This window comes from Odontesthes bonariensis, chromosome 2, assembly GCF_027942865.1.
Source record: "Odontesthes bonariensis isolate fOdoBon6 chromosome 2, fOdoBon6.hap1, whole genome shotgun sequence".
Taxonomy (NCBI): Eukaryota; Metazoa; Chordata; class Actinopteri; order Atheriniformes; family Atherinopsidae; genus Odontesthes; species Odontesthes bonariensis.
This window is the reverse complement of record NC_134507.1, coordinates 34,597,927-34,610,080: the sequence shown is the minus strand read 5'-3', so window position 1 is coordinate 34,610,080 and position 12,154 is coordinate 34,597,927. Positions and strand designations below refer to the sequence as shown.

The following is a 12,154-nucleotide window of genomic DNA, read 5'->3' as shown; positions in this document are numbered from 1 at the left end:
TTTATGGGTGACAGCTAACTAGCCAACATTAGCTGTGGAGGTATTTATCCATGAAACCTACACTGCGCTACAAAACCAATACTCTGTTAAACTGGTTACATTTGGAAAATTGGTTGTAAAACAAGACATTTGTCTTTTGACCAATACGGCATGAATACTTAGGTAAGCAAGTCTAGTTATGTTCTGCGGCTAGATACGTCTGTTACACGGAAAATGACCCCCGGCGATAACAATTCATATTTTGTAAGCCTTTCTTTAGATTGGTGACTTTATATTTTGAAAGCATTTGTTACGGTTTGGTGACTTTTTTTTAACGTCGAGTCGTTTCTGCGTCTTTCGTGTGTGATATGCGATCGGGTGTTGTGGCTAGGTGAAGGGTGTTTAGCAAACGTTTGCTGACTACCCTCGAACATACACCATTATGTATCTGTCAATTCGAACACAATTTTACTTCAAATCTGTCGTGACACGTCAGTTTATCACGAGTGTAATGCTCGGCTTTCGAACCATGAGATGTGTGCTCTCTGTCTGCACCAGGTTCACTTTCACTGGCCAGCACATCAAGTGCTCAGTCCAGACATCCCGGAGCAGGGATGCTGCCTGCCAGACTGAGCCCATTGTCTGTAAATAGGACTGCAGCCACACCGAAGAATGTTGTCTTTCTCTATAGTGGAATGCTTTGCAGGTGAGATGTTTTACCTTGTAGTTGTTGAAAGTTTTTGTTGTCTGAAATGTCATTATTGAGCCGGGTTTCTCCAGCACTATAAGGCACGAAACACCTAGACCAGGTCCCCTGAAAAGATTGTCTTGTGAATGTAATTTACATTTGATTTACCAAAAAATTTATACTTTTAGGGGGTTTTCAGATCATCGTTCCTATGAAACTTCACAATATATGAAAAGCTTTTTCCAAAATGTTTTATACCTACTTTAAAAAATATTGTTTTATTTGTTACTACCATTAAAAGCAGCATTTAAATGTTTCAAATGCTATCTCAGCTGATATCACTTTCCTGATGCTTGAAATCAGATTTTTAAAAAGTAATAAGAACAGCTTCTATAGCATTTTGGAAAAGAGCTTTTCATATGCTCTCCCATGATGATGCATGTGTCTCTACCAGCTAACCCCCACCACCATGACAAATGAAAATTCTGTGAGAAACACCGTTTACACATTGTTTCTTGTTCTTTCAGACTGTACTTGGCAGCGATCCACTTTAATGAAAATGCAAACCGACCACAGGCCCAGACAGCAGACGGTGTACCTCTCTTCAAAATCTCCTTTCCCAAATCCAAGAAGGGAGAGTGCACAGTCAAACGTCAAAAGACTAAGCCAACCTTTGGTAAGACCTCAGAAGTTCAAGAATTCAAGTCCAACTACTTTTGCCTTTATCAAATTTACTGAGGTTAATTCCAACAAATAGGAATACAAAAAATGTGAGAAATAGAAATCTAAACAAACATAAATATATATATAGAACAAATATAAATATATAAATAAACATTGAAATGTACAAATGACTAACTGAAATATACAAATGTTGTGTGTGTACAGTGTGTATGAATGTTCTGTGTGAAAGGGTATGTGGATGTCCTGATGGACCTAATTTTTCACACGCGAGGCAGTCTAAACCCGGTGCAGTGTCCTTCATCATCGGGGTACTCGGTACGGATACGCAGGACCACACAGGCAGGAATGACCGCTCTGATCCGGCGACCCAAAAAGCCCCAGCACCACGCCACAAACTGCCTGTAGGCCAAATACCTGAAGCGCCTGGAAGAACAGATAGAAAAAACGACACTTGAAGAGAATGTTGTTGTTCTTCTGTTATTGCTATGTTGTACATATTTACATAGTCCTATGGATTATTCTTGATTGTGTTTTAATAATGTCTTGTAAATAAATATACAAACACTCTTCATACTGTCTGCATAGTTGAATTATCAGGCTCTGTTGGGTGGGTATACTGTAAACTCTATGTATGTGGCTATGAGTGATTATTTTACAACGCTTACCGATGCGTTCTTCTCAGGCGTAAACTGCCAAACAGGTAGATCCAAATGTTTACAGTGTTACCTGAGGGATCTCCATGCAGCACCTTTTCTCCCTTTCTGTGGGCATTATCTCGCAAATTCCACATTGACACCTATTATTTTTAAAAAAAAAGGCAGTGTAATGATATTCTGTTTTCAGGTAATGCCGGCAAATATAACAATGAAACATCTTTAGTGGCAAGTAAATGAGTTAACAGGTGAGCATGAGAATAATTACATGCTGGTCAGAATACTATCATGTTTTTTGCATGCCATAGGCTACTGTATAACTACATGGGCAACGCACAGCTGGCTGTTCCCAGTGAAGACGGGCTACTAAAAAAGGTGTACACAGAAATATGTGGCATAAGTTTCATTCCGTGTAGTTAAACTTTGGATCCAGCACTTGGTCAGGATATGATGAGGTATGTTTTTTTTTTTTTTGTATATTACAGCATGTAAACCTTTTTGTCTAGAAAACTTGGTTATAAATCGCTCCCCTTATGTCAACACTGGGTGGAGAATCATTTGCATGTTGGCAATGTGTACTATGGGAAATACTTTGGCAGTGTTACTGTTGTACAATGCAAGGCGACATTGAGAAAGTTACTTGGTGTAGAGACTGGAGATGCCAGCAGCCATACTCACTAATGTTAGCACTGCAAATACGTGCCCACATTGCAAAATAAGTTGGGAACTTATACGTTTTGTAAGCAAAAATAATATTTTAGGTAGTCCTGATGTAGTGACTAATTTCTGCTCTAATTAGGCTACAGTAGGCTAAGCCACTGCTATCTGCGCACCTCAGTGGTTCGGACCGACCCAACTATAAACGTTTCCAGACATAACATTTCAAACTCACCATTCTGAGACGTTTTGCTGAAGGCGCTGCTGATCTGCAGTTTGTTGCTGAACTGCCTGCGCCTCGGCTTCAGGGTCCAATTCCGGGTCGAAGGCGAACGGTACGATGGTTTGCTCACCTGCCATTTCTATTTTTTTTCCTACTAGCAGGCAGCTAACATGCGCGGAGCCAAAACAGAGAATCAGACACGCCCCCATTCAGCCATGACACGCCCCCATTCAGCCATGACACACCCCTCGCGCTCCTCCTTGCTTCTCATTAGGAAAACAGGGCACTGGAGAAAGCTCTGAAATGCGGCTTTCTTCTAAGTGGCCAAATCTGCGTTTTTCGGGTGAATTTTGAGAACGCCTGGGGGTATAACATCCTGAAGCCTCCGAAAGCCCATTTAAAGCGCCGCTACTATACCATGCCATGGGAACTTTAAGAACTTAAAATCAAAATTACTATTTAAGATAGTAATTAAATCTTTTAGGCGATGTGAAAACCGTTTGCTGTGACTTTCAAATATGATTCAAAAACTGGACGTGTTTCTTCAGATAAACTCCTGACCAACTGTGAAAAAGCAGTGAAAATGTCTGGCCTGTATAAGCTTTGTGATGTCAAACAAGATCAGAGATGACATCGATTGTGATGTCACCACAGTGATGACATCACAACTTTGTGAAGGCTTCTGTTCTGTCTCTTCTGGTCTGTGGTTCCAACCACAGATTCTGGATGGAACTGAAATCTCTGGACGACTTCAGCTGATTACTTCCTGTCACTGTCACGTTGGAAGGTCCACTTCTGCCAGTTTTTCAGCAGCCAGTATCATGTTTTCCACCAGCAGTGTTTTCCACGACAGAATAATGTCAGTTTGTTTAAAATGTTGCCAAAATAAACTATTACAATTACAACAAATGTCATCTCAGGGCACTTCAGTAATAAAGTCCAATTCAGGCCAATTGGAGTTCAATTCATTGTAATAATAATTTAATAATCCAATTAATTAAATTCAGAATGAATCCAATTAATTCATACAGAGCAATTGAAAAACTATTTCCTAGCTAAGGAAACCAACAGATGGCACCGAACTGGCAGTATTTCTAATTAGATAAAACTTTTTAATAGTTCTAAGATCATATCTTTCTGGTTTTATTTGCATTTTACAAAGAGTGCCGAGTAATTATGAAAGTGGGGTTTTAATTAGAAGAAAAAGCCTCAAAATAAAGTGATTTTTAGGAGTATGCAGGGATTCATTTCCATCTAATGAACAGGTCAGTTATATTAAACAGTGGGCCGTGTGAGCAGCAATCAGGGGAGTAAGGAGTTCACAGATCATAGACAGAGGCAACCGTCCAACTATTCAAAGCTTTTAGAATGAGTAATAAAATCTGACAGGTAACCAGGGAAGGAAGTCCTTTAATCCTGGAAGTATTCTCCAGGTGATAGTCGGCTGACTTCCTAACTGACCTGATCTGGCTGCTGAAGTTCAGCTCTGAGTCCATAATAACAGCCAGATTCCTGCTTGGTTTGTGCTTTTTAACATCACAGCCTGAAGCTGAGCTCAGATTTTTAACAGCTGACAATGACCTCTGTTTTATCTTTGTTTAGCTGCAGGAAGCTCTGGATCATCCGGTTGGTTATTTGTTCGAGGCTCTTTGCTGGGCCAGTTATTCCTCTGTGCCAGCAGCTGAGCACCAGGGGTCCGTTTCACAAAGCAGGTTCAACCAACTCTGAGTCTATTCCTGATCTCTGAGTTGATCTACTCTGAGATAGAAAACTCTGAGTTTTCGGTTCCAGAAACGCTGATTTGAGTGAGGTTAATCAACTCTGAGTAGGTTCACCTTGAGTTTAGCACGTGCACCACAACTTTAAAAAGCCAGCATCAATGGAGCCCCGATTCGACGAGTCACCTTGGCAACGGGGAAGAGGAGGGGCTACGTTGTTCACCAACCTCGAATTGGAAATCTTAATGCGCTCATACGGCGAGTTTCAATACATTTTTAGAAATAAGTGCAACACCGCTGCAGCAGCAAAAGTGTAAGTTTAAATGTAGTCCTTTGCAATCCCAATAATATTACAGGGAAACTGCTTGAATGGTAGCCCATTTATTTCATTTAGGTGCAATCCCGCAGGGGAGAAGCGCACTTGGCAGCAGCTTAAGATGAAATATAAAAACATTGTTCAAACAGGTGAGACCTCGGCATGGAGGTTCCTCATTTTGATCATGTTTTACACTGTAAAATAAATATTAAGTGGCTATTTGACTGTGCAGTTCACTTTAAGCAGCCTTACTGGGGCACCAAAGGGAACCCGAGCATTGCACCTGTGCTTCTCATTCAGTCTGCACAAAATCTCTGTAGACGAGGGAGGTGGAGCTTTTAACTTTACGTCCTAGGAAACTGGGATGTCAACATTCTGTGCTATCAGAACTTCTGCTGTGAAAAGGACTAATTGTGAAATGTCTCCACACAGAAACCCAGTGGGCTATTGCTCCCTCAGTCTTTGAGGATGCGTCAGCCCAAGCCATTTCTCTACACCTACACCTTCTCTACATGGCAGCTAGACACAACCCCTTCTATGCAGTGCATGCTTCAAATTGGTACAACTTTGTGCCACCACGTAACTCCGGGCACAGATTGCTGCGTGCACGGTAGCCAACCTGAAGGCTTGCTAAAAACATTGTGCTTGAAATACTTGGCTGGATACTCCTTAATGTCTTGTAAAGTGTCCTTAAGCGTTGAGAAAGGCGCTTTTTTTTTTTTTTTTTTTGTAAATTAACTGTATTTTTATAGTCCTTGCTGGCCCCGGTTCAACTCCCGCATCGGACGGCCCTGTGCTGCGTGTCGTTTCCCCTCTGTCTGTCCCCTATTTCCACAGCACAGAAAAGCTTGTTTTAAAGTGCTTACGACATATATATATATATATATTTATTTTTTTTATGTACAACAAAGATGGAGGTAAGTCTTTTCTTTTGATCTAAGATTTAGTTTTTAAGAATTTAGCCGGAATGGCATGTTAAAGTTTAAATGGAAGATCAATTGTGTGGTGGCAGAAAGCGTTGTGTTTTCAGTTCATTGTGACACTCCACATGTTATGCCCTTCCATATCCTGGAAAATAATTTTTTAATCCTCTTGACATACTTACTATTGGATTTGACCTCGATAAGATGCGAGGGGTCTTCCGTTAGAAGGGGTGATTTTGTCCATGTCCTTTATGGCAAGATATTTCTCAGTGTCCATCAGCTTTAGCCTTTCCTAAGCCTGCTTCTTTCCTTTGCGGGATGTTTAGTTTTCAACTTTTGTTGCATGTTTATTACTGACAGATGTAACCTTTGTCACCTTAAGTGCTCATTTAAAGTTTGTACTGGATGTTCTGTTCATACTTAGACTTTCCGTGGCTGTTGCATAACACTCGACTGTTGCTTTCTCTAGCTGGGACTCCATGTTTGTGTGTGCTCGGCTTACATTGAAGCCGTGAGCAAGGTGTTTTATTGTTATAAAGTGATGACCAAGCGCTTCGCTTGGCGTGATCCTTTTCCTTGGATTTATATGCAGCATCTGCTTGAGGAGGCTAATGAAAACGTGAGTGTCCTTGTCCTCGGTGAGATCTTCAACTCCATAGTGCAGTTTTAGCAGCTCATCTAGAGTCCTTATCTTATCACAAAGGCCCAGATGTGCTTTTTCCCCCGTTGTTTTAACATATTCAGCCTCCAAGAGTTCTGGGTAAGAGTAAAGAGTTCTTTGTCCAATGCTTCATTCAGAAAATCCTTGAGGCATCCCTAGCCACTGCACAATAGCTCTAATGGAACCATATGTGTTCCCAGGAAACAAGTTTTGGCCAATGAACAAGAAGGCCAAAACACAGCCAACAGACCACAAGTCAATACCTTCGTCCATTGGGAGGCCCAGGATGACTTCTGGGGCTCTGTAACCAAGAGCCTGAATGTTAGTTCCCATAACAAGTTTTGATGTATTCCTTGCCAAGCCAAAATCAATCAGCTTCACATGTAATGGTTGTGACTGATGGTTGACCAGCATTACATTGTCTGGCTTTATATCTCCGTGAACCATTTGAATTCTTTTCAGTTCCTTTAAGGCCGCCAGCATCTGCTGAGCAATAACGCTGATCTCAGACACATTCAGTGGCATGAAATCCCTTCCGTAGAGTAGGTCCAATAAGCTTTTGTCAAGCTTTTCAAAAACTAAGCAAACGTGACCCATGTATTTGAAATGTTCATGAAAGGTAACCAAGTTCTTTTCAAGATCAAGCTCTCTGACTTTTTTAAGATTTTATGTTCTCTTCTTCCTATGTCACGTCTGTCTCTTCTCTCTATTTTGACTGCCACAACTTCTTGTGTGTGCAGATTTCTACACTTGGCCACTTTCCCATAAACACCCTCACCCAAGAATTCGTCTGACATAACCACCGCTTTCAGTGGGCATAAACATGTTTTTCTCAACGTGTTTTTTTTTTTTAAACGGGGCATTAAATGATAAGTTGAACAATCCGGTCGCCATTTCTGTTCAATGTTGTAAGTGTCCAAAAAAAAATGGATTCAATATAATCAAATTTAAAGGGGCACTAGGTAGCATTTTCACCTAAAATTATAGCCTTCAGGAGTTTACCAAAGGTTAAACAAGTCAATAGTAAGCGAATGAAGCCTGTCTCGCTCCCAACAGGGGTCTGTATGCTGAGAATCCCATATGTAACTTCGGCAGGAGCGACCCGCTTCTTAAGTCTCGCGATGCGCGAGAAGAGTCGTTTGTGTTTACGGCACTTAGCTAGGTACTGTATGCTAGCTGTAGTTGTAGGCTATGTGTTCGCTTGCGTTGAAGAGCCAACACCCAGCGTTTCATATTCTGCCTTTCACAGACTGAATATGAAACGTTCGATGTTGGCACTTCCCATCTTTGTGAAATTTCTCCAAGCGTGATCTTGTTAATCTACCATAGTGATCTGCGTTTTTAAGATCTTAAAGAGACAGGTGATGATTGTGCTTTCCTGTAAGTGTCTGCTTATACAAAGGAATCACTCCACAAATACACCATGATGAGGGAAGAATCCCATTCAAGATCAGCAACAGTCCATCCATCCATCCATCCATCCATCTATCCATCCATCCATCATCTTCCGCTTGTCCGGGGATCGGGTCGCGGGGGCAGCAGCCTGAGCAGAGAAACCCAGACGTCTCCGTCCCCGGCCACTTCCTCCAGCAACAGTATTATAGCATATTATCTTGAGTTCTCTCTTTAGAAAATCTCTGATTATAGTATCTTACGTGGGCAGTCTACACTTGTGAATCAGATGACCTGACTGCACTGACTAAATAACACAACGGCAGCATTCGCCCCGATGTTTAGTTAGTGGATGTGTATAATACAAACATGCAAAACAACCAAATTATCATAGGGAAAACGGACAATGAAGACATGGTCGCTGTCGTTTATCTGCCAGGTTGCACGAATAGGTCAGAGGTCTCATACATTCATTGCGCTTTGGAGGGGAGGGAGGTGGGCATTTTTACGACAGTGTAGAATTTCAGGTTGACCAGTAGAGATTGCTATACTGCCGCTAAATTACCTTGTATCCCTTTAAAGCTGCAGTCGGCAAGTTTTCAAAATAACGAGTCTAAAGTCGGAGAATTCGAACTGATACAACTTTCAGGTCCCTCCCCCAACCTCTAACAAGCTCCGAATCGCCCCCCCAAACCCCTCCCCCTCTGTGGACAAGGATTGTGCACGTGAGTTCACACCAGTGTGAGCGCACACAAGCTGGGGCAGACTCACGCTCAGCAGCGTGTGCACAAGCTGTGATTGACAGGTAGGATTCCTCCACCCTAACTTGATTGGTTAAAAACAGCCGGGAGTGCTCGGTTTTTGCAAGCATGATTACAGGCTTCAGAGGGAGCTACAGATTTCGTTATTTTTCCTAAACAGCCTATTTAATATTCTACTTCCAGAATCCCATGACAGTTCAAGCTAATATGACTAAAAAAAAGTTGCCTACTGCCGCTTTAAATCTTCTCCAAAAAAGTTCGAGAACAAACTGAAACAGGACACACAGAAATCAAAGTGACACCTCTGAGAAGGGCGTTCCTACCAATGACGTCACCCTCTTACGCACGTGTTCTGCCTCTGATCTCATTGAAAAAGAAAAAAAGTCGAATTCGAAGGTGGATTATAAGGCACAGAGCACGCAACTTTTCAATATCATCTCTGGTCTTAGAAAATCAAGCAGCCAAAAGCTTGAGCTATTGTTGCTGAAATTTGGGAATTTATGATGAGGAATTATAGGGAAAAATACAAAAGGGAAAAAAGAAACGGATCCGAGACCTTCCATAAACGCTGTCTGACAGGATCAAGAAGCTCATTTGTTACTAACAAAATGCCCCATTCCAACTTTGTGTCTATCTGTACTGTTATTCTCTTATCGGTTATCCTCGGTTATGTTTGCGCATGTTGCATGTAATTTATTAGATATTCGGATCAAGGGAGTAGGGTTTCAGCAGAACCACGGACAGCGCTGTTTGTTTGCGCTGTCCATAGTACTGAAAGCTGAATAGAATAGAATGAAATGATATTTTATCAACACAAGAGTGAAATTCTAATGTTGTTGTTTCATTGCATGGAATTATTAGCCTAGAAATCTAGACGCCCCTAGCGGCCGCAAATGGAATTTGCTCTGGGGCTAGTCTAGTCACTTGTGGTCGTTTTGCAACGTTCCAAATCAAAAGTTGATCGAGCTAATCAAATCGTGAGGAGCGGGGTCGGAGGCCGGGCTACCTAGTGACGACAGAGGTGCGACGTTTCAGTGTGTAGTTCCAGAGAGAGGTTAAAAAAAAAAAAAAAAAGTTCAAGAGAGAGGTAAACAATGGCCGCGCCCGGCGAACAGGCTTTCCCCAGTCGATTGCGAGCATGATGTACCGGAGACAGCGGGCCGATCTTCGTTTCAGAGCTGACAAAACTCTCCGGTAAGGCATTTGAACGGTCAAATTCCGTTAACGGGACAAGAGCAGTCAAAACCGGAAGTGCGTTACTCACTGCGGCTAGCTTTTGTAGCGCTGAATTCGTGGGAACAAAATTGTAAATAGCCGGTATTTTGTCAGATTTTCAACACCTTGGGGGTCTAAACGACTACTTTCTCGCCTGAAAATGTTTCAAATGTTGCTAAAGTTTACAGAGTTTAGAGCTTAAGAGAAATCAGCTTTCAAGGCCATAGACTACAAACCACATCGCGTTGACTACGTAAAACTTCTTCATTGCTCTGATTGGTTGTTGCGCCATCCTATTGCGTGGCGTTGAACTTGACAGACAGCCGTTTATCCCGCCCACACTGCTATCCAGCGTCACTAGACCCCTGTACAGCTATTTGCTGTACGGGTCTGGCTTGCTAGGCTATGGAATTATTGCTGTTAGCAGGAAACACCGCCCCTATCGTTCCATGTTGCAGCAAAGCTGAAGAAGCCTCTGACAGAACACACGTCACTCTTTAATTACTATGAAGAGAGTGTGTGGCGTTGTTCTTCATGTTGAGCAGCTTTTGCAGCATTCTCCTGTGCACAACCAGCTCCAGGGCAGTACCCAGCACAAAGTCAGTCTTCTTTATTAGTTAGTTCAGTTTCTTTGAGCCACTGGCTCGGACATTCAAGAGAAACTAATTGTTTCCATGCCATGTATGGGACGACCAGTTCACAGTACTCAGCCTCTTGTCCATCACCAACACATTCCCATGACTGCAACTTTTTTTGGATTTAAGAGCCCTTGACATGATTTCAACGATACATCTAGTATCGTACCTCATCCAGGCATAAATATCTGTCCTCATCGAAATTGAGACTACATTTACCCCTAAGCAGTTTACTCATTATTTCTTCTTCATGTTTCAATCATAAAATCTTTTTCATCCACTTTTCAGTCACCAAAATGAGATAAGCAGACAGTGGTAACCAAGCAGCCTGTGGAAGTAAATGAGAGGACGGCAACTCGTGCATCTTGGTCATGCTTCTGTAACTAAGATGCAGAAGCAAACTGGAAAAGTGTTTCTTTGTCCACGTTTCTGTTTAGAATGTAACTACTGTTCACTTTGTTGTCACTGCAGTCTGTGGCCGCCAGCATGAACTAGAAATTGACCGCTACTAGGTCTTTTTTGGATGGTTATAAACAAAAAGCAGAGAGGATGTAACTTTATTCTTTCAGTTAGTGTTGTGTGTATCTTGGGCGCATGAAAGAAGTTAAACTCATGTCTTTATTAGCAAAGGTGGAACTGATTGATATGCTCACAATTCTGTAAGTGGGTGACATTCCTTCTTTATCTATTATACTTGGAATTGATATTCTTCAAAGTATATACATATATGTACTGTTTCTGTATGTTTTCAATTTAGTTCCACAGCTCGTCCGAGGTGTCCATAAATGTGATGTGCTGAATTTGAATGAACTGGAATTTTACAGCAGTACCTTAACTTCTACGCAGGTAAAATATCAGTAAAGAAAGATACTGCAAGCAGATGGTGGTTCCAGGTTTGACTTCATGGTGACACCTCCTGACAGGAACTGCAGCTTTCAAATAATCAAAGCCTAAGCGATTATTTTACAGTATAATAGGGACACACAAAAGAGCGTAGATATGTCAATTTTGTTTGTTTATTTCACCAGGAAGCCCAACTAAGATGTAGTTTGTGCCACAGACTGCAGTACTAAGCGCCTCAACAGTAGGTGGCGGCAGAGTACCGCACAATCTGCTGATAAAGAGAAAGAAACTAAACTACAGTACTTTCTTGTCAGTGGTTGGATCAGGTCCTGCATTTGGCAGGGATACAGGTACTTGGCCTCTGCCAAGTGTTCAGTAGTCTTATACTTGGTCCTTTTACTGACCCATCCAAAAAAGAGATTAAAAGAAAGCAATAATCTTTCCGAAGAAATAAGTCCCTGTGTCCATTAAATTTCACTGAATATAGCAGATTTCTGTACAGCAGCTAAGTCATGACGTTATGCTGGAAAACCCATCACAGTCTGGCTGAGGGGCTGGGAATAGTAGCTTATTTACATGATCATATATAACACTTCACATGTAGAAGAACAAGAATAACTCCTTGCTCTGTTAGTTCTCAACCAGCTGACATCTTGCAGTTGTCTCAGTTTACAGCACCATGTCTGCACATATTCAGTGTCCGTATCTGCAGGCTCCATCTTGGCAGGTGATATTTATGTCATTTAAACATTGAGCATATTCATCCTGGATGCTTGAGAGGAGGGCATGCAGAGAAGTGTCTCCCA

General features: G+C 41.8%; 1 long non-coding RNA gene across 1 annotated transcript; it reads left to right on the top strand.

Moving 5' to 3' along the window:
• Positions 1–625: 625 nt before the first annotated feature.
• LOC142400626 (uncharacterized) lies at positions 626–1,636 on the top strand. Its single transcript, XR_012772950.1, has 3 exons — positions 626–685; positions 1,195–1,343; positions 1,556–1,636. It is a non-coding gene; the product is annotated as an uncharacterized LOC142400626 (long non-coding RNA).
• Positions 1,637–12,154: the final 10,518 nt, after the last annotated feature.